Consider the following 23,630-nt stretch of genomic DNA (forward strand, 5'->3'; position numbering starts at 1 on the left):
GATTGCAGCTGACAGCTCATCAACAACCCTGAGGGAGTAGCAAATTCATCTACTGGAGTATTTCTGTATTCAAGAAGTCCTAGATAAGGGAGATCAGCCATTTCTCCAGCTTTTTTCATAATTTGCTTGCATGTCTGGACTGTTCTCTACAAGGCTGTTTGATTTTGGGAAGTGAGGGCTTGAGGTCTGATGTTGGATTCCTCATCCCTCTCTCAATTTTTGGAATTTGGTTGATTTCTACTGACTAGTGTTATTTAATATGAGGGAGAATGGCATGCAGTGTCTGGCAAAGTGTGCATTCATTTTTGAGATGACCTTGCTTGTAGTCATATCTTTCTACTTGTCCACTTCAAAGAACCTGCTGAAGTAGTTAACAAGGATCAGGTAGTTTGAACCTTTCCAGGTTAAGATGTCTGTAGCAACATGTCTCCAGGTTAGCAATGGTACCTTTGTTGATGTGAGGGGCTCCTTCTGGTTGCTGTTTCCAAATTTCTGACATGCAAAACATCTTTGGATCATCCTTTCAGTCTCGTTCTGGCATTTGACCTGTAAACATTTATGCTGGGTAAATTTTGAAATCCGTTTTGGAAGTTAATATAATCCCCATTCAGTCATTGACCTGTTGCAAGCTTTATAATCTGGATTATTTGTTTCACTATTATGTCATGGTTCCTTCTGGTTGCTGTCTCCAAATTTCTGACATGCAAAACATCTTTGGATCATCCTATCAGTCTTGTTTTGGAATTTGACCAGTAAACATTTATGCTGGGTAAATCTTGAAATTTGTTTGGGAAATTACTATAATCCCCATTCAGTCATTGTTGCGAGCTTTATAATCTGGATAATTTGTTTCACTATTATGTCAAGGCCCATGAAATCAAAATGTCCAGACTGAAGACAATGTGCTGCTAGTGGAGTGGAATAGTGCAGTCAGTGTCAATAGTGGTTTCATCTAAAGTGTGTGGCATTTCTTTTGAGGAGAGAAAACAATGTGGTGAGTAGTTATGTTTAAACAGCCGGTCCACCCATTCTCTGAATGATGATCCTGAACCACCTTTAACATCACTTTCTCTACCCCTTGACTCTAAACCACACTGCACACCCAAGTCTGTCACAAAAGCAACAACCCCAAATCAGTAGAAAAAAAAAAAAAAAAAACAAGCTTCCCAAGTCTCCCATTGTGATGACTGTGTTAAATATATCAAACAACTTGCTGATCTCCGAGTTAAATACAATTCACAGTAAGAAAAGAATTTAAGCCATGAAGCAGCCATAGAAGATTTGAAAAAAAAAACAAGTAAATCAAATACTATTAACATTTTGATTACTAAATATCAGTATTATATTTTAAACTAACAATGTAAATTCATTTGTACTTTTTTCAGTCAAGTGCAAATTTTGTTCTGGCCTTGGGAAGGCAAAGGGGTTTTGTGCCCAACTTATGTTAATTTCTGCTCGTCTTGAGTTTGATTCGGTTAATTATTGTAGTTTCTCTTCGTTTTGGATTTCATTTATTTATCGATGCTGATTTGTGGTAGTTTCACGTTTGGTATATTATTTGATTTTATTTTTGCAAATTTTTTGTTTAATGGAGTTCTTTACTTTTCTTTGAAAAACTTATTTTGTGGAAAGTTTGTTAAATTAATTTCTGTTCGTTTTATATTGACATAGTCTTTTCAGGGAAAAAGAAAATAATGCTTTAAATCTTTTCGTTTTTTAACTTTATAGTTTGGCCAGCAAAATTTTGACTAGATGTGTTTTGGAAAATGGTGGGCGTGAGAGGGGCGTTAGTCGCTTTCCAATCACTTTCAACTATTAAAAAAGGCACTAGCCTTTTCAGTTTCCAACTGAATAAGCCCTTTTGAAGTTTCTATGACAACGCTTTCAATAAAAACTTTATATGACCCAGGGCATGACTTACAACCCTTGCCCTGAGGGCTGTGGGGGGAGGGGGGTTGTCATCCTTAAAGACCTAGTTTCCAAAACTTTCAACTACGTTGAGTAAAATAGCTATCTTAAAATTTGGATTGGATGTGTTTGGGGAAAAGGTGGGCGTGAGAGGGGGGTTAGTTGCCCTCAAGTTACTTTTGACTAGTAAAAATGGTACTAGCCCTTTGAATTTCAAATCGAATGAGCCCTTTTTCAAGTTTCTATGACAAAGATTTCAATAAAAACCTTATATGCCTCCAGGGCATAACTTATAATCCTTGCCCTGAGGGTTGTAAGGGAGTGTCCACCTCAAAAACATATTTTGTATCTGGAAATCAACCACACTGAACAAAATGGCTATCTCAAAATTTTTATTGGATGTGTTTGAGGAGAAGGTGGGCGTGAGAGAAGGGTTAGTTGCCCTCCAATCCCTTTCGACTATTAAAAAGGGTCCTATCCCTTTGAATTTCAAATCGAATGAACCCTTTTTCAAGTTTCTACAACAAAGATTTCCATAAAAACCTTATATGCCTCCAAGGCATAACTTATAATCCTTGCCCTGAGGGTTGTGGGGGAGTCTCCTCCTCAAAAATATATTTTCTATCTGGAAATTAACTACACTCAACAAAATGGCCATCTCAAAATTTTTATTGGATGTGTTTGGGGAAAAGGTGGGTGTGAGAGAAGGGTTTGTTGCCCTCCAATCACTTTCGACTATTAAAAAGGGTCCTATCCCTTTGAATTTCAAATCGAATGAGACCTTTTCCAAGTTTCTACGACAAAGATTTCTATAAAAACCTTATATGCCCCCATGGCATAACTTATAACCTTTGCCCTGAGGGTTGTGGGGCAGTGTCCTCCTCAAAAAATATATTTTCTATCTGGAAATAAACTACGCTGAACAAAATGGCTATCTAAAAATTTTTATTGGAAGTGTTTGGGGAAATGATGGGCGTAGGGGGGGGGGGAGGCTAGTTGCCCTCCAAGCACTTTCGACTATTAAAAAGGGCGCTAGCCCTTTGAATTTCCAATCGAATGAGCCTTTTTTGAAGTTTCTACAACAACGCCTTCTATTAAAACCTTATATGCCCCCAGGGCATAACTTAAAACCCTTGCCCTGTGGGTAAAGGGGGAGTGTCCTCCTCAAAAAAATATTTTCGATCTGGAAATCAACTACGCTGAACAAAATGGCTATCTCAAAATTTTTATTGGATGTGTTTGGGAGAATGATGGCAGTGAGAGGGGCTAGTTGCCCTCCACAAAAGTGGCCCCCCTCGTGGGGGGGCCACTTTTGACTATGAAAAAGGGCACTAAAACTCTCAATTTCCAATCGAATGAGCCCCTTTTGACGTTTCTACGACGATCCCTTCCATATGAAGTGCCCTTCTCCAAAGGAAAAAAATAATACATAGTGCATTGTGCCAACATTGTTCTTATATGCCCTCGGGGCATAACTTAAAACCCTTGCCCAAAGAGTTGTGGGGGAGTGTCCTCCTCAAAAACATATTTCCTATCTGGAAATCAACTATGCTGAACAAAATGGCTATCTAAAAATTTTGATTGGATGTGTTTGGAGGAATGATGGGCGTAGAGGGGGGGGGGTCTAGTTGCCACCCAAACACTTTCGAATAATAAAAAGTGCACTAGCCCTTTGAATTTCTGATCGAATGAGGCTGTTTTGAAGTTTCTACGACAAAGGCTTATTTAAAAACCGTATTTGCCCCCAGGGCATAAATTAAAACGCTTGATCTGTGAGTTTTGGGCAAGAGTTCACCTCAAAAACATATTTTCTATCTGAAAATCAAGTACGCTGAGCTAAATGGTTGTTTAAATATTTTGATAGGATGTGTTTGAGGGAATGATGGGCGTGGGGGGGATAGTTGCCCTCCAATCACTTTCGACTATTAAAACGGGTACTACCCCTTCGAATTTCCAATCAAATGAGCCTGTTTTAAAGTTGCCCTCCAATCACTTTCGACTATTAAAACGGGTACTAGCCCTTCGAATTTCCAATCGAATGATCCTGTTTTGAAGTTTCTATGACAACGCCTTCTAGAAAACCTTATATGCCCCAGGGCATAACTTAAAACCCTTGCCCTGAGGGTTGTGGGGGAGTGTTCTCCTCAAAAACACATTTTCTATCTGGAAATCAACTTTGCTGAACCAAATGGCTATCTCAAAATTTTGATTGGATGTGTTTGGTGTACTGATTGACGTGGGGGGAGGGGGAGCTATCTGGCCTCCAGTCAACGATGACTGATTTAAAGGACCCTGAGGCTCCCGGTCTCCTGTCAAGGAAGCCCTTTTTGAAGCCTCTATGACGACCCCTGTCAAGTAAAGCAGTTGACTCTAAAGGAAAAAAATAAACTGTAGAAAATGGAACCAACATTATTCTTAAATGCCCTCAGGGCATAACTTAAAACCCTTGCCCCGAGGGTTGTGGGGGAGTGTCCTCCTCAAAAAGATATTTTCTATCTGGAAATCAACTAAGCTGAACAAAATGGCTATCTCAAAATTTTTATTGAATGTGTTTGGAGGAATGATGGGCGTGGGGGGGGGGGGGCTAGTAGCCTTCAAATCACTTTCGACTATTAAAAAGGGCACTAGCCACTCCAATTTCCAATCGAATGAGCCCTTTTCGAAGTTTCTATGACAACTCCTTTGATACAAAGTGCCTGGGTATGGAGAAAAAAAAAACAACACACACATTGTGCCCACATTGTTCTGTACTTAGGCAGCGTGCTAGCGCTGCCTATGATGAAATTTTAACTCTATAAAACAATCTAGTGACCCTAAAATCAAAAATCACCAAATTACAAGAGAACTTATTTAGACATTTTGACCTGGTGAATTTAGAGAATTTACAAAAAAAAATATGATATTGGACTCCCTCAAGGGGCTGTTTTAATTCCACTACTTTTCTCAGCTTATTGTCATAAGAAAAGGCTGAAAAATGTCCTTGGTGCAAAATTCTTTCTTTATGCTGATGATATTGCTGTTGTAGTTGTGAGGAGAGACCCTTTCTGCTTACAGGCAGCCTCCCAAAAGGCTGAAGATATGTTGTCAATTTGGGCAAGTAATAACAATATGATTTTCTGAAGCCAAAAGTCAGTGAATGTAAATGTAAACTGAATGGAAACGTGATTATAGTAGCTGAACATTCACGCTTCCTGGGAGTTGTGTTTGACCAAAAACTGACATGAAAACCCCTTCTGGATGAGCTGATTCGCAGTCTCAAACAGAGACAAAACTTCAGTAATATTCTCTGCCTTGGAAGAAGAAGAGCCCCCTTAGCTGTTGCTTCAACTATTGTCAAGTCAGCAGTAATATCCAAGATAGACTATGGATCATTTATATATGGATCTGCTAAGAAATGTGTCTTGAAGAAACTTGAAACTCCTCACAATGCAATTTTACAGAGTCTTTGGCTGCCCAAAATCAACTTTCATTGCAACAATATATAATGAACTGGGGATGCAGTCTCTTCACTTCAGACGAAGATACCTCCTTGCAAGATATTACAAAGAAAATACAACTCAAGAATCACATTATCTACAAAGGAATTATTAAACCAAAATATGTCCACTTTAAAGGAACAGAGATGACCTCTTTCCAGAGATTCCTTTGCCTTCCAGACATGGAAAAACTCATGAAGAATGGAAAGCTGACTGCTAATTTGGATGATGATTCTTCAAGGGCCTCTAGAGGAATTGGGGTCTAATGAGTTTCTGGCAATCAAGTTTGCTCTTCAAGCCATATCAAGCCAAACAGACATCAAACATCAGAAGTATACTGTATCCAGTTATTCACTGTTGGCTCTGGGTTACCTTTTACACCAAGCAACAAATGTTGCTATCCAGATTGAAAATTTGGTTACACAATTATCAAGGAAGGGTATATCAGTTTTATTTATATGGGTTCCCACACACTGTGGGATACCACGAAATGAACAAGCAGCCCTGGTTGCAAAACAAGCCTCCCAACTGGGTCTGATCACATTCACCCCTGTTACTGGCCCTGTCTTCAATCAGTTCAAATTTTGTAGGAAGAAGAGGCTTGGCTCCATTCTTCTCATACCCAGCTCCTAGTTTTCCATGATTATAAGCAGCCTTCAAAAGAAATGTACCTCCCATCCTATATCCTTTTAACATGCCTATTCTGTCTTAGATTTGACCATGCAAAAAAAAATTCAACCCTATTCCAACGGAAATGGCCCCAACCCCCCATTTTGACACATGTGGAGTGTACAAAGACATATACCACACCATCTGCAACTGTAAAATACAAAAAGAAGAGGGAAATACTAACAAATTGCTATGAGAAGGCATTCAAAGTATTTACAATGCATGCTGTTCTGGGACATCATGCCTCACCACCTTGGGCTAGATGACTAAGCACAAACTTATTAGGTAGACTTGTAAAGACTACTGGTTTTGTTCATTCCCTATAAGGTATTTTTTCTTTTTCTCACTCCCTATATATTTTTATTTTAAAGTTATTTTATTTGGATGTGTTTTATCTGTTTATATTTTTATACCTGGAGTTATGTGACAGGGTAAAAAGTAAAATATTTTATTTATTATAATTGTGTTGTATCTGTATTATAATTGCAGCACAATAAAGTGTAATTGTATTGTTTTGATTCCTGGTTTTGAATGTAGGCCATTGCTGCAGGTGAATAATCCCCTACCAATACCAAGATAAGTGATACATATACAAATTCAGTGAATATTGACTGAAATGACACCCAAGCAAGCTAGTGATTACATAAAGCACAGAAAAGTCAGGTGATACAAACACATATGACTTATTGGTTGAACATGTCAAACCCCAAACCACAACAACCAAAAAATATTTTTCCACCTTGTAAATTGATCTTAAAATACAGGTACCCCCCTCCCCCTGAAAAAACTTCTTTTTGTAACCACCACCACCCAAAGAAAACACAACAATGCTTTGCTGCAATTTTCTGAAACAAATAATTTAAATATCCTAAGCAAGTACCTTACTTAATTTTTACAGAAGAATTAGTGTTCTCTAAGACATGGAAAAGAGGCTGAATGAAAGGAAAATTTTATAAATCAATCCAGTTTTTGCTTCCCTGAGCAAGGGAAAATAATACCTTCTCCTATAGAAAAGCTACTACAGGGGAGAACTGCTGGCTTATTCCTGAAGTTTCGGGATGGATTGAGCCAAAATGTGTGGTTATTTTTACACTCTGATATGTGAATGGATATCCACAAGAAAGACTTAGACACTGATATCGAAATTCTAAATAATATTATGACAGTACTAATTATTATTATGTTCAGTGGCACTAATTCACAAGAACTTAGGGGAGGGACCATTTTTTTAATGAAAAAACTGGAAAAAGGCATTTTTCAATGGAAATACAAAAAGAGATAATTTTTAAGATCTAGGAGGGGAATGTATACCCCTCTCCTCTACAACTGGCACTTCTGATTACACACGTAATTTACAAAAAAAAACTTTCTATGCAAATCTAAATGCATTATGTTTGAAATTGAAGTTTTGTCTTTTAAGACAAACTTGTCATGTAAAAGATTTTCTGCTACCTGATTCACTTTAGCTACATGCTAAAGATTTTCTGCTACCTGCTCTTGCAAAGACATTAATATGTAAAGTTTTTTTCCTTAGTTCAAATAAGAAGATAAGGAATAGGAAGATAAGTGTGCAAACCTCGACTAGAATACTGGAAGCCACAGTGATCACAGTGGTCAAATTTTGTTCTGAAGTATGGACAGTCCAAAAAAACAGAGGAATATTTACTAGATGTTTTGCAGAGAAATTGCCTGCAGATTGTTTTGGGTACACAACTCATTAACTTTAATTCAAATTGTAAGCTGTACAAAAAGTGTAGTTCAATCCTGCTTTCTAGGGCTATAATTAGAGAAAGACTAAGATGCCTAGAACATGTTCTGTGGATAGAGGATGACAGATTGCCAAAGATTTTCCTTTTTGGCCAACTGTCTAGGGCTAAACGAAAAGCAGTCCTCAGAAAATGTCCTTACCTGGGGTGCAAAGAAGTTGTAAGGAAAGATTTAAGGGAAATGTGATCTTCCTGGGCAGATGTAAAGAGGGTGGCTTTGAATAGATTGGGTGTGCAATGTTTGACCATTATAGTCATTGGTCCTTTATATATTAAGCAACAAATATTGCCATTTACTCTTATATAGAAGGCACTATAAAGTCAAACAAAATACAATAGGCCCATTGTCTTTCCCTTAAACATGGAGAATGATATATAGTCTTCTGTATGACTTTCTAAGCATCATACTATTATAGAGCAGGATGAATAAAGCTGTACATATAAATTTTTGGTTTTCTTCTTTAATATATATGATCCACTAAAATGTCACAAAGAGATTATACTGCCCTACTTATATATAGAGAAAACAATAAAAAGGACAAATTTCTAGACAGACTACTAGTTGATACCTTGGAAAGGGGTTAGGTTAGGAGAATGAAACTCTCCAAAGTGAATCTAGGGCCTAAACCATACTCTGGGAAGGTATTCAGTATAATCCTAGGACATAAGCTCCCTATAAGGAAACATGTTAAGAAAGCAATTCTTACTTAATATGCAGAATAATCATGTTTAACACATTTTGCAAAGGAAAAACCTTTATCTTCACTTCTTTCATTATTGTTCAATTTTTTGAAACATATTTCCCAAAAACAAGCATGGATATGACAAGTATTTTCAAATTGAAATTAAACAACATTAGTGCCATCTAATTATTTCTCATATAACATTATAATAGAAAAATAGTGAGAAATTAGGTTAGGTTTGGTTAGATGGTGGTTGGGTGCTTGTTTGAAAACATTTTTCAAGACTTGAAAATAGACACACAAAAATTTGAAATGTGGTAGAAAAACTTAAAATACAAGCAAAGATAAAGATTCTCTGCATGCAAAATGTGTTAACTCTAATTAGTCTGTATATTATGAAGCAAGAATTGTTTTCTGAACATATTTCCTTATTTGGAGCTTATGTCCTATGATTACACTGGTATTGCCAAGCTATTATGTTAACCCTCTGCTGATTTCTAAGTCTTATAAATTAGCCTGCTTGACTAATTGAAATTTTGACAAAAAAGAATTATACCTTGATTTTAAGTTTTCAGTTTCTTTTTCTCTGGCTCTAGTTTTGAAATTGCAATTTCTGTTATTTGGGTGGAATTTTAAGCCATACTAATTGGTCTTTTTCAAAATTTAGGAAATGTGTTTGTATATCTTTAAAACCTCAAAAATTGAGCAAAGTTATGAAGCTGAAAATATTTTTCTTGTACTTTATTTAGGCTAAGCAGAAGATCTGGGTAAACTTCTACTTTAGCCACTGGTACTTTTGGCTATCCTGAATAGGGGTTAAGTTATGAAAATGAAACTTTCAGAGATGGGTCTACAAGCTAAAGTATGTGCCAAGAAGGTATTTGAAGTATCTACCTCTACTCCTTCTCTCTTTAGAGGGTCCTGAAATTTGCCTACATGACAGGTCTATGCCAATTGAAATTTTGACAAAACAACATTTTATATTAATTTTCAGTAATCAGTTACTGGCCTTAGTTCTGAAACTGCAATTCCTGATATTTGAGTAGAATTTTAAGCCATATCAATATTTTTTTTTTTTTTTAATTTAGGAAATGTATCTGCATAACTTTAAACCTTATAAATTTGGAGTGAAAAAAGTTGGGAAGCTGAAAATAAATTTGATGTAGGCCTACTTCATTTAAGCATAAGATCTAATTTGCAAGGTTTAACTTTTATAACACACGGATTTTTAAAGGTGAACAAAAGTCAGGATCCTCCATAGGGAGGAGTGGAGGTAGGTGCTTCAAAATACCTTCCTGGGACATACTTTAGTAAATTTTTAAGGATTTCTCCTTGTAGAGCTCTGGGATGATGATTCTTGTTGTATGCATGTTCACTGGTGACCAGGTGCTGTTGTATTTATACCCCTGCCATTTATGAGTATAATAATTGCTTCTATTGGAAAATTATTTGAAAAAAACTATGTTTTCTAAAGAGTTAAAGAGGCTGAGTTACAAGGTCGAACCTTAAAACAAACCAAACGGGGGTTTGGGGCTGCCGCCCCCAAACCCCCTGCTTTCACAGCCTTTAAATAAAAAAAAGTTTTTTAAACTGAAAGTAAGGAGCAACATTAAATCTTAAAACAAACAGAAATTATTTCGTATATGAAAGGGGCTGTGCCCTCCTCAACGCCTCGCTCTTTATGCTAAAGTTTGACTTTCTCACAACTCTTTCTTTTAAACAATAAAAACTTTAGCGTAAAGAGCGAGGCGTTGAGGAGGGCACAGCCCCTTTCATTTATGGAATAATTTCTGTTCGTTTTAAGATTTAATGTCGCTCCTTACTTTCAGTTTAAAAAGCTTTTTTTTTTATTTAAAGGCTGCAAAAGCGGGGGGTTTGGGGGGCGGCAGCCCCCCAACTGTGCCTCCTAATCCCTGTACGTTTTAAGGTTCGACCTTGTAACTCAGCCTCTTTAACTCTTTAGAAAACATAGTTTTTTTCAAATAATTTCTGCATGGTTTTGTACAGTTTATAACTTGTGACTCAGCCTCTTTAACAGCCCCCCAACTGTGCCTCCTAATCCCTGTACGTTTTAAGGGTCAACCTTGTAACTCAGCCTCTTTAACTCTTTAGAAAACGTAATTTTTTCAAATAATTTAAAAAAGAAACTGAGTTTCTTTTTTAAACTTTAAATTCAGTATATAAAAAAGTTCCTCTGACGGTGAATCGAACCCCGGTTTTCCACCTGACAGTCAGGAGTATCAACCGCGGTACTAAAGAGACACAATTGTAATTGTTTTTCAGTAAGTGGAATCTATTTTTGATGCAAGCAAATCCCCACAAAACTTGATATTTGGTTTTTGGAAAACAGGGAAGGAGTGATCAGATTGAGCTGAAATATCAAGGACAAGCTCCCAGGCCCCAAGAAGCGCTTATCCTCTAAATTTCAGCCCGATCAGACAACGTTAAAGGGGGGCTGTGGAGGGAAAAATTAACATGGGCTCTTATAGGAAAACAAGGTTTTTTGTAAATGTAAATTTGGGGGATAATTTTTTCGGTCTGAAAATATCAAAAGGCCCTAACAGGTCAAATTCTGCTTCAAATGAGTCCTCATTCACCCGGATCAGTTGCCCACTGTGGCCTGTAGGCGTGGATAACAAAAAAGAAGAGAAATAAACTTTAAGTGGCTATATTTGGTTTTTTGAAAACAGGGAAGGAGTGATCAGATTGAGCTAAAATTTCGAGGATAAGCTACCGAACCCTAGGAAAGCTTAGCCTCTAAATTTCAGCCCAATAGGACAACGTTAAAGGGGGGCTGTGGTGGGAGGGTTGAAACTTCCGGCCCAGTGTACCCCATGAAGATAAAGTTGGAGGAGGATGAAATTTTGCACATTTCTTAGTTTGAGCTTGGGCTACAAAATACGATCACCGCTGTCTCTGCAACCTCTAGGACCTGAAATCGCTTAACATTGTGGTGGGTCACCTCTTTATAGAGGCACAAGTGTGCCTCCTTGATCAAATTTACCCACCCTATTGTGTAAATATATACCCTGAATTGCAACCACACAAAGAAGTTATCAACAGTAGTTAAGTGATTGAAAAGTGGTTAAAAGCATATAATTAGTTTATAAATAAGTTTTTCAAGAGTAACATATTCCAAAAATACTTATTTATAACAATTCAAACCTCATTTATTAGGCAACCCAAATATAAAACATTTTCCTACCATTTCAAGTTTTTTGAACATTGTTGACAAAGATAGCCCTGAATTTTTGTGATTCAAAATTTTTTCATCAACAATTCATGATATATTCTAATTCAAGGTATTTATTTACACAATAAGGGGCTGTGGGTGGATAAATTCAAGTTTCCAATAGTAGCAATTATTATATTTATAAAAAGCATAAAAAAAGGCATTGAGTGGTATGCTCACTTTATTTGTAAGTCAATAATATGAACTGCAAAAAATTTACCTATACCTTAGCATGTAGACCTATCCCTGAAAGTTTCATTTTCCTAACCTAACCCCTTTCCAAGATAGCATAAAATAGCTAAAGTAGAATTTTACCCATGAATTTCTTAGAAAAACTGGAAAAACAAGGAAAGAAGTGAAGATAAAGGCTCTCCCCCTGCAAAATGTGTTAACTAGGATTATTCTACATGTTATGGAGTAAGAATTGTTTTCTTAATATTTTTCCTTTTGTCCAGCTGAACTCATAGGCTTAAAATACTGGTTGGCCGGTTAGCTAATTTAAAGATTTGTTTATATATACACTGTCAAATTAGCCATCTGGTGGTATCCTGTAAAACTGTTATAACACAAAGATTTTTAATGGTCATTAAAGATCAGTGCCCTCTAGAGAGAGAAGGAGTGGAGGTAGGTAGCTCAAAATACCTTCCCAGGCAGTGCTTTTTTGGGAAGGAGGGTAATTGCCCTCCCCTCATTAATTTTGGAGAAAAATTGGTAAATTTTTACCAAATCATATTATTGACTTACAAATAAAGTGAATATACCACTTGATGCCTTTTCTTATGCTCTTTACAACAATAATAATAATTTTTGTTGGAGATCAATTTTAGCCCCCAGCCCTAGGCCTATATAGGCCTATATCAATTCAGGGTGTATATTTGCAAATTAGGGGGTGGGGGGAAAATTTAAACTTACCTCTTATTTACATCAGAATAAAATTTACCCCTATCCCCTCTAATGTGCAAATATATACCCTGGATTGTATAAATAACTTAGGTGTGGGGGTAAATATCTACCAAATCATATTATTGACTTACATATAAAAGTGAATATACCACTTGATGCCTTTTTTTATGCTGATTACAAATACAATAATCATTTATATCGGAAATGAATGTCAGCCCCCCCCTATATATGCTAATTTCGGTTATATTTTTCTAAATTAGGGGGGGGGGGCAAATTTTGGTTCTAATGTAAATGAGAGGTAAGTTTAAAATTTACCCCCACCCCCCTAATGTAGAAATATATACCCTGAATTGGCATATATAGGGGGGGGGGGCTGAAATTCATTTTTGATAGAAATGATTATTATATTCGTAATCAGCATAAAAAAAGGCATCAAGTGGTATATTCACTTTATGTGTAAGTCAATAATATGATTTGGTAGATATTTACTGGTGTGGGGGACAGAAATGATTATTATATTTGTAAAGAGCATAAAAAAAGGCATCAAGTGGTATATCCACTTTATTTGTAACTCAATAATATGATTTGGTAAAAATTTACCAAAAAATTATTATATAGCCTATGTCCCTTGATTCTCTGGATGGAGACCTCTCAAGCCCCAAATAAAATGCTAGAGCTATGCCCCTGTTCCCAGGACTAACATTAGCCTAGTCTGTAGATCCATGCCTGAAAGTTTCATAACCATAACCTAAACTTTTCCAGGTAAAATTCTACTTTAGCTACTTTTGACTATCTTAGAAAGTGGTTAGGTTAAGAAAATGAAACTTTCAGGGATGAGTCTACAGGCTAAAGTATGTCCTGGGAAGGTATTTTGAAGTACCTACATCCACTCCTTCTCCCTCAAGAGGGTCCTGACATTTGATGACATTTAAAAACCTGTGAGTTATAGAAGTGAAACCTTGCAAAATACATCTTCTGCTTAAATGAAGTACAACAAAATTGTTTTCAGCTTCACAACTTTGCTCAATCCCAATTTAGGCCTATAAGGTTTTAAAGATATGCAAATACTTTTCCTAAATTTTGGAATTAAAACATTGATATGGCTTAAACTTCTGCTCAAATGACTGAAATTGTATTTTCAGAACTAAAGCCAGAGAGAAAGAAACTGATAACTTAAAATTAAGGTAAAATGTTGTTTTGTTAAAATTTCAATGGGTATAGACCTATCATGAAGGCAAATTTCCTTCTCCCTCTAGAGGGAGAAGGAGTGGAGGTAGGTACTTCAAAATACCTTCCCAGGACATTCTTTGGCCTGTGGACCCATAGCTGAAAGTTTCATTTTCCTAACCTAAACCCATTCCAAGATAGCCAAAAGTAGCTAAAGTAGAATTTTACCCTTTTCCAAGATAGCAAATAGCACTTTCTCTAGAATTTTACCAAATCTACTAATTGAGGCACAATGGTCAAACTCTAAAAATGAAAATTTTTAGAATAGGCCTAATTCGGGAAAATAGCCTAAAGCCTATTTTAAGGTGATTCAGGTACAATGGCTAAAAATTATCACCACATACATTGTAAGCCAAGTGGTTTATTTATTGTTTTGAACTGGATTTATTCATCATTCACCTCCAAATATATCCTCCCATAGGAATTTATTTAATTCGTCATTTTTCTTTAGCTTCTTCCTTCAACAAAATTAAAGACTGCCAAACGAATCTTGCTTATTAGGACTGATTTTCAACGGATTTGCTTTTTTAGCCAACAGAACAGGAACTTTCGGCAGTGTAAATCCAAGCAGAGCAACAAATGTGGTAGTAAGTTTGGGTTACACCTTAACACATCATATATTTTCTGTATTTTTTTTTTTTTATTTCAGTAGGCATCCTTTACCTTAACCAAATAAAGGAAGAAACGGCTCATTGGATGCATTTTACAAATTGAACATCCCCTGAGGTTTGATTGTTGGCTTAAAAATCAAATTTGAAATAATCATTTTTGTTCGGAGATGGTCAATAAGAAAAGAACAGAATGGTTGAATGGTTGATGTACACTGCCGAAAAATCCTGTATTTGCTGTCACTGTCAGTGCCAAAAATCAATAAATATCGACTGATGTTAAATTATGGTTAAAAAAATATCTTTCGAAGTAAATGATGAGAAGCAATTTGGTACCATTTGGCAAGGTTCAACTATTCACTTACTTGTTAGTTTACCTGATAAAATGTTTAAACATATAGATATAATAATTTAAAATCTTTCTAACAAGTAGAGAACAAATTGTGAAATATAAAACTGTTTTTATTCTTCTTTGTCAGTTTTATGTGGTATCCCAGAAAGAATTGTGATCGGTTCTTTATTCTTCCTTTTTGTGATTAAGATGAAAAATACTTAAATAATATTTCCCTGGCTGAGGTAATGATCGAAGCGGGTAAAAGTCAACCTTTCTAGTTAATTGACGAAGTCACCTCTGTAGCAGTAAAACTGAATCTGATGGCAAATAAAAACAAATGATCCGTAACAAGATTATCATTTCTCACAAAAATCCTACCTGAATTCATATGATCCATAACCCATACCGCAGCAAAAACGCTACCCTGATAGAGATAGCGAGGTAGCACTCCCCAGAAAGTGGCTGTGAAAGTTTCAAAACTGGCACCAGTTTAAATTAGGCTATAGTGTTATTCTCCGAGCTTTGTGCCGAGTTTTGTTCAGGCTTTTTGAAATTCGCAACTTATACGTTTTGAGAAATGTACTAGTAACGTTTTTGCTTGTTGACAATTCTTCCTTCTTATAACCGTATTTTAATGATATATTATTTTTTATTTTATAACTAATTGATTGAATAAAATGTATCATGTTAGGCCCTTACCTATGAAAGTGTATTATGTTTACAGTTAATTAAAAAAAATTCCGAAAAATAAGTTTCCTAAAGAAAAGTAAAGATCATATTAAACTTTAGATCACAAGAAATAGAAACTTACAATAACTCAAACATAAAACAACCGAAAATGACAATTAAAGAATAAATGAAACACAAAACGAAAAGAAATTAAATAAAAAATCATAGCAAAAACACACAACAGGTACTAATTAATATAAATAAATAAATAAATCTTAAAACGAGTTAAGCTTAAGTTGATTATGCGAATTAAGCTTAAAACGAACAAAAATGCTTTGCTATTGAGACATAAATGAAACCCAACATGAACATAAATGAACGAAGCAATCATAGCAAACTAAAAAACAATAGTTACTAATATAAATGAGCAAATAAATTTTAAAATGAGTGAAACTTAAATTGAATATACAAATCCAGCTCGAGAGGAACAAGAATCTCTGCATAGAAGAGTTTGGTTTTTGCCTCCTTCTTTCATGGGCAGCGCGCTAGCGCTGCCTAAGTAAAGAACGACGTGGCAACAATGTGTTTTTCTTTCTTCTTTCTTCGACAAGCACTTCGTATCGAAGAAGTTGTCGTAGAAACTTCAAAAAGGGCACATTTGATTGGAAATTGGGATGGCTAGTGCTCTTTTTAATAGTCAAAAGTGACTGGAGGGCAACTAGCCCCCCCCCCACGCCCATTAGTCCCCCCAAACCATCCAAAAAAAATTTTGAGATAGCTATTTTGTTCAGCGTAGTTGATTTCCAAATATAAAATATCTTCTTGGGGAGGACACTCCCCCACAACCCTCGGGAAAAGCGTTTTAAGTTATGCCCGGAGGGCATATAAGAACAATGTTGGTACAATGTACCATATATTATTTTTTTACTTTAGAGCAGGGCCCTTCTCATGGAAAGGGTCGTCTTAAAAGCTTCAAAAGGGGCTCATTCGATTGAAAATCGTGAGTTGTAGGGCCCATTTTAATAGTAGAAAGTAATTGGAGGGCAACTAGCCCCCCCACGCCCATCATTCCCCCAAACACATCCAGTCAAAATTTTGAGATGGCCATTTTGTTCAGCGTAGTTGATTTCCAGATAGAAAATATATTTCTAAGGAGGATACTCCCCCACAACCCTCAGGGCAAGGGTTTTAAGTTATGCCCTGGGGGCATATAAGGTTTTTATAGAAGCTCTTGTCGTAGAAATTTTAAAACAGGCTCATTCGATTGGAAATTCGAAGGGCTAGTACCCTTTTTAATAGTCAAGAGTAATTGGAGAGCAATTAGCCCCCCTCTTACGCCCATCATTCCCCCAAATACATCCAATAAAAATTTTGAGATAGCCATTTTGTTCAGCGTAGTTGATTTCCGGATAGAAATATGTTTTTGAGGAGCACACTCCCCCTCAACCCTCAGGGCAAGAGTTTCAAGTTATGCCCTGGGGGCATATAAGGTTTTTATATAAGGCGTTGTCGAAACTTTAAAAAAGACTCATTCGATCGGAAATTCAAAGGGCTAGTACCCTTGTTAATAGTCGAAAGTGATTTGAGGGCAATTAGCACCCCCACGCCCATAATTCCCCCAAATATATCCTATCAAAATTTTGAGATAGCCATTTTGTACAGCGTAGTTGATTTCACGATAGAAAATATGTTTTTGAGGAGGATACTCCCCCACTACCCTCAGGGCAAGGTTTTTAAGTTATACCCTGGGGGTATATAAGAACGATTTTGGCATAATGTACCATTTATTATTTTTTCCTTTAGAGCTGGGCACTTCATAAGGAAGGGGTTGCCGTAGAAACTTCAAAAGGGGCTCATTCGATTGGAAATTGAGAGCTTTTGTGCCCTTTTTAATAGTCAAAAGTTATTGTAGGGCAACTAGCCCCCCTCCACGACCATCATCCCCCCAAACACAAAGGTTTCAAGTTATGCCCTGGGGGCATATAAGGTTTTTATAAAAGGTGTTGTCGTAAAACTTCAAAACAGGCTCATTCGACGGAAAATTTGAAGAGCTAGTACCCTTTTTAAAAGTCGATAGTGATTGGAGGGCAACTAGCCCCCCCCCCCTCACGCCCATATTTCCCCCAAACTCATCCAATCAAAATTTTGAGATAGCCATTTTGTTCAGCGTAGTTGATTTTCAGATAGAAAATATCTTTTTGAGGAGGACACTCCCCAACAATCCTCAGGGCAAGGGTTTTAAGTTATGCCCTGGGGGAATATAAGGTTTTTTGTTATAGAAGACGTTGTCGTAGAAACTTCAAAAAAGGCTCATTCGATTGGAAATTCAAAGGGCTAGTGTCCTTTTCAATAGTCGAAAGTCATTGGAAGGCAACTAGCCCCCCCACGCCTATCATTTCCCCAATCAAATCAAATCAAAATTTTGAGATAGCCATCTTGTTCAGCATAGTTGATTTCGTCATATAAATTATGTTTTTGAGGAGGACACTCCCCCACAGCCCTGAGGGCAAGGGTTTTAAATTATGCCCTGGGGGCGTATAAGGCTTTTAAAGAAGGCGCTGTCGTAGAAATTTCAAAAAAACCTCATTCAATTGGAAATTCAAAGGGCTTGTGCCCTTTTTAATAGTCAAAACTGATTGGAGGGCAACTAGCCCCCTCCCACGCCCATAATTCCCCCAAAATATCCAATAAAAATTTTGAGATAGCCATTTCGTTCAGTGTAGTTGATTTCCAGATAGAAAATATATTTTTGAGGAGGACACTTCCCCACAACCCTCAGCGCAAGGATTATAAGTTATGCCCTGGAGGCATATAAGGTTTTTATTGAAATCTTTGTTGTAGAAACTTGGAAAAGGGCTCATTCGATTTGAAATTCAAAGGGCTAGTACCAGTTTTCATAGTCGAAAGTTATTTGAGGGCAACTAATCCCCCTCTCACGCCCACCTTTTCCACAAACACATCCAATTAAAATTTTTAGATAGCCATTTTATTCAACGTAGTTGAAAGTTTTGGAAATTAGGTCTTTAAGGATGACAACCCCTCCCCCCACAGCCCTCAGGGCAGGGGTTGTAAGTTACGCCCTGGGGCATATACGTAGAAACTTGAAAAAGGGCTCATTCGATTTGAAATTCAAAGGGATAGTACCATTTTTCATAGTCGAAAGTTATTTGAGGGCAACTAACCCCCCTCTCACGCCCACCTTTTCCACAAACACATCCAATCAAAATTTTTAGATAGCCATTTTATTCAAAGTAGTTGAAAGTTTTGGAAATTAGGTCTTTAAGGATGACGACCCCTCCCCCACATCCCTCATGGCCAGGGTTGTAAGTTATGCCCTGGGGGCATATAAAGTTTTTATTGAAAGCGTTGTCGTAGAAACTTCAAAAGGGCTCATTAAATTGGAAATTGAAAGTGCTATTGCCTTTTTTAATAGTTGAAAGTGATTGGATAGCGACTAACGCCCCTCTCACACCCTTCATTTTCCAAAATACATCCAATCAAAATTTTTTAGATATCCATTTTGTTCAACGTAGTTGAACGTTATGGAAATTAGGTCTTTTAGGATGATAAACTCCTCAGAGCTCTCAGTGCAAGGGGTATAAGTTATGTCCTGGGGGCATATAAGGTTCATATAGAAAGTTGTTGTATAAATCATAGGCAGCATGATCGCGCTGCCTAAGTAAAAAAAGGGGACACTTGAGAATGAGACAAGAAACGGGGACTAAGTAAAGAGGAGGACACTCCCCCACAACCCTCAGGGCAAGGGTTTTAAGTTATGCCCTGGGGGCACTTAAGAACGGTGTTGGCACAATGTATTATTTATTAATTATTTCCTTCAGAGCAGGGCACTTCCTATCGAAGAAGTTGTCGTAAAAACTTCGAAAAGCGCTCATTCAATTGGAAATTGGAGTGGCTTACGCCCTATTTATTAGTCAAAAGTGATTGGAAGGTGACTAACACCCCTTTCACGCCCACCATTTCCCCCAACACATCCAATACAAATTTTGAGATGGCCATGTTGTTTAACGTAGTTGAAAGTTCTGGAAATTTGGTCTTAGAGGATGACAACCACCCTAACAGACCTTAAGCTAAGGGTTGTAATTTATGCTCTGGGGGCATATAAGGTGTTTAAAGAAAGCGTTGTCGTTTCCAAAAGGGGTCATTCGATTGGAAATCGAAAGGCCTAGTGCCCTTTTTAATAGTCGAAAGTAATTGGAAGGATTGACGTTTTTATAATAAAGATCGAAGTGGGTATAATGTATTATTTTTTGTTGTTGTTTGTTGTTTAGACCAGGGCACTTCGTAGCGAAGGAGTTGTCGTTGGAACTTCAAAAAGGGCCCCATTCGATTGAAAATAGTAAGGGCTGATGTCCTTTTTAATAGTCGAAAGTGATTTGAGGGCAACTATTCCCCCTTCCATGCCCACCCTCCCACGCCAATCCTCCCATTTCAGTTCTTAAAATTTAACCAAATCAAAATAGCGTAAGTGTATCCAAGCTATCAAAGAAAGTAAACATATTATTTGCGAAAGGTATCAAGTTTTCCATTTCAGGTCAACTAGAGGAGGCATGAAACTAAATTAACCACTACTATTTTTATCTAAATTTTGAAAAGGTTGTGTGCTGTTAAAAATCGCTGAAGGTTTTTCTCCAGCATAGAAATAGCAGGCCAAGGTATAAAGTCTTAAAAAACGAAAATATTTTAAGCATTACTTTTTTTTTCCCTGAAAAGACTCTGTAAATACAAAACGAACAGAAAATAATTTAAAAAACTTTTTCCACAAAATAAGTTTTTCAAAGAAAAGTAAAGAACTCCATTAAATAAAAAACGAGCAAAAATAAAATAATCTACCAAGCGTATAACTACCACAGATCAGCATCTATATCTAAATGAATCCCAAAACGAACAGAAATTACACTAAATAACCGAGTCAAATTCAAAACGAGCAGAAATTAACGTCAGTTGGGCGCAAAACTCCTATGCTTTCCCAAGGCCATAACAAAATTTGCACTTTACTGAAAAAATTATAAATGTTTTTACTTTTATAACTTTAATAAATCAAATAATTTTAACATTTTGATTACTAAATATCAGTATAAGTATATTAAACTGACAATGGACATTCATTTGTATTAAATTAATCACTTTAAAAGTCTAAAACTTGCTACGCCATTCGCGCAAGTAAGAGAATGATACTTTTACCGTTTGGGAAACAGGCGGTAGCCATGCTCTTGTTTGCAATGAAGACACCATTCATTAGAAGTACATAATCCCATTTCTTTTGGAAAGAATTGGTGAAAAAAACTTTCGGAATATTTTTTTTAATTAAGTTTTGTTCCTCTTTTTCCTGCAATAATTCTTAAGTTTTTATCAAACTCCTTATTTCAAAATAATATTTTGGTTTCAAAATCAAACTTTCATTAGAGTATCAAAACTAATATCAAGTAACAATATCAAACTGCCAAAGTATCAAAGTAAATAAAGGATTAAAGTTAACAAAGTATCAAAGTAAACAAAGTATGAGAGTAACAATGAGCAACTTGCACAACTTACAGCCCTTGAACCGTAAATTGAAGTTACAAAGTAAATCACTAAATCCAAGTATCAAAGTAAACAAAATACCAAAGTAACAATAATAAGTTCCATAACTCAGAGCCATTTCCCTGGGGATGGGGGGGGGGGGATCAACACCGGAAGTATAGTTATTTGGCTTTTGAGCTATTTTCAATAAAATGGCTATCTCCAAATTTTGACCAGATGCCCTTTAGGAAAGTCGGGCGTGGGCTGGTTGGCCATTGATCACTTTTGACTCTTAAAAAGAGTTCGAAGTTTCAATTTTCGATCGAATGAGCTTCCTCCAAAGATAATACGACCATCCCTTCCACAGAACCTTATTCTAATAATGGGCAACTTAAATAAGTTACAATCCTTGCCCCGCAGGCTAGGGATGATTTCTCAACCCCTAAGTTATAGTAATTTGAATTTTGGACTATTTTGAACAAAATGGCTATTTCAAAATTTGATAAGATGCATTTAGAGAATAAAGACACAAAGGGGTGGGGGTGCTTGTTCCTATTCGATCACTTTTGTTTCTTAAGAACTTAAAACTTACATAACTTATAATTCTTGTCCGGGTGCTATGGAAGATTTTTCAACCCCTAATTTATAGTAATTTTAATTTTGGACTATTTTAAACAAAATGGTTATCTCAAAATTTTTATCAGATGTATTTGGGGGGAAAGGCGGGGGAGGGGAGTAGATACACTCCGATCACTTTTGATGAATCTTATAAAGGTAACTATAACTTTCAATTTCCAATCAAACGAGCCATCTCTGAAGTTTATATGACCAACCATTACATAAGACCTTATATTCCCTCGGGGCATGGCTTACAACACTTGCCCCCGGGCCTTGAGGAAATATGTCGATCCCAGAGTTTTGTTATTTGATCTTTAAACTTTTTTTGAAAAAAATAGCTATCTCAAAATTTTGATTGGATGCATTTGGGGAAAAAGGGCCTCAGGGGAGTTAGTTGCCCTCCAATCACTTTTGGCTCTTAAGAAGGGCACTAGAAATTCTGACTTACAATCGAATAAGCCCTCTCCAATGTTTATAAGAAAATCCATTCCATGAAAACCTCTATGCCCCCAGGACACATTTTACAACACTTGCCCCTGGGTTATTGGGGGGGGGGTGCAATTCTATCCCTGGAATTTTTGTTATATTATCTTTGGTCTATCTTGATCAAAATTGCTACATAATAAATTTGATTGGACGCATTTGGAAAAAAAGAAGGTTCGGAGGGAGTGGGGCTAGTAGCCATCGGATCACTTTCGACTCTTAAAAGCTGAATTAGAACTTTCAGTTTCTAATCATTTGAACCCCCCCCCCAAGTTTATACAACCACCTCTTCTATTAAAACCTTATATGTCCATGCAGCTTAAGTAACAACCCTTTCCCTGGCTCTTGTTTAGGGGGGGGGGGGAGGTTATGTTGACAACAAAATTTTTGTTATCTTATCGTTGGACTATTTCAAACAAACTGGCTATCTAAAAATTTTATTTGATACATTTGGGGAAAAGAGGGTGTTTGTGTCAGGGGGGGGGAGGTAGATGCTTTCCGTTAAATTTTCATTCATAAAAAGATAACTACAACATTCAATTTCCAACCAAATAAGCCACCTTCGAAGTTTATACGACCACCCCTTACATAAGAACCTTATAGGCCTCTGGGGCATAACTTAAAACACTTGCCCCCGGGCTTTTGGGGGTTGTATCGAATCTGGAGTTTTTGTTATCTGATTTTTTCACTATTTATAAGAAATGACTATCTCAAAATTTGTATCGGATGGATTTGCGGAAAAAAGGGCTAAAGGGGAGGGGCTTGTTGCGCTCGGATCTCTTTGGCTCTTAAAAAGTGAATTAGAACTTTCAATTTCTAATGAAATGAGCCGCCTTCGAAGATTATTCGACCACCCCTTACAAAAAAACCTTATACGCCTCCGGGGCATAACTTGAAACACTTGCCCCTGGGCATGGGTGAATCTACAGTATTTTCATTAGGGACAAGAGGAGTCCATATCCAAATATTCAAGGACCATGGGCTATATAATAATTTTTTCTCCACATTATTGGAAGAGCAACTGCCCCCTTGCCCCTCCCAAACGACGCCCCTGCCCCCGGGCTCTGGGGGGTTTTGTTGACCCCAGAGCTTTTTTTATCTGAAGTATCAACTGTTTTAAAAAAATTACTATCTCAAAATTTGTATCAGATGGGTTTGGGAAAAAAGTGCTAGAGAAGGAAAGTTGCCCTCCAATCTCTTTTTACTCTTAAAAAGTGAACTAGAACTTTCAATTTCCATTCAAATGAGCGCTCTCTAAAGTTTATTCGAGCATCCCTTCCATAAGAACCATATATGCTCCCAGGACCCTACTTACAACGCCTGCCCTCAGGTACTGGGAGGTTGTATCGACACCAGAGTTTTTCTTATCTGACCTTTGAACTATTTTTAACAAAATAGCTATCTCAAAACCTTTATCGAATTTTTGGAGAAGATGTACGTGGGGGGGGGGGGGGTAGTTACCATCAGGTATCTTTTGACTCTTAAGAAGTGAACTAGAACTTTCAATCAATTTTCCAATCAAATTAGCCCTCTC

General features: G+C 36.8%; 2 protein-coding genes across 2 annotated transcripts in view; both read right to left on the reverse strand.

Annotated features, from left to right (window-relative positions):
• The window catches only part of LOC148948058 (actin-binding protein IPP), an 80,126-nt gene extending 65,815 nt beyond the window's left edge, over nucleotides 1–14,311 (reverse strand). Inside the window, exon 1 of the mRNA XM_089095675.1 lies at nucleotides 14,209–14,311. The gene's annotated coding sequence lies outside the window, so the exon portion shown is untranslated. The remainder of the gene's footprint in view (nucleotides 1–14,208) is intronic.
• Nucleotides 1–23,630, reverse strand: part of LOC148948053 (uncharacterized) — a 476,379-nt gene that overhangs the window by 292,759 nt on the left and 159,990 nt on the right. The gene's annotated exons all lie outside the window — the stretch shown is intronic.

Source organism: Artemia sp. Qi Xiang Cuo, chromosome 10 (assembly GCF_049724085.1).
Source record: "Artemia sp. Qi Xiang Cuo chromosome 10, ASM4972408v1, whole genome shotgun sequence".
Taxonomy (NCBI): domain Eukaryota; kingdom Metazoa; phylum Arthropoda; class Branchiopoda; order Anostraca; family Artemiidae; genus Artemia; species Artemia sp. Qi Xiang Cuo.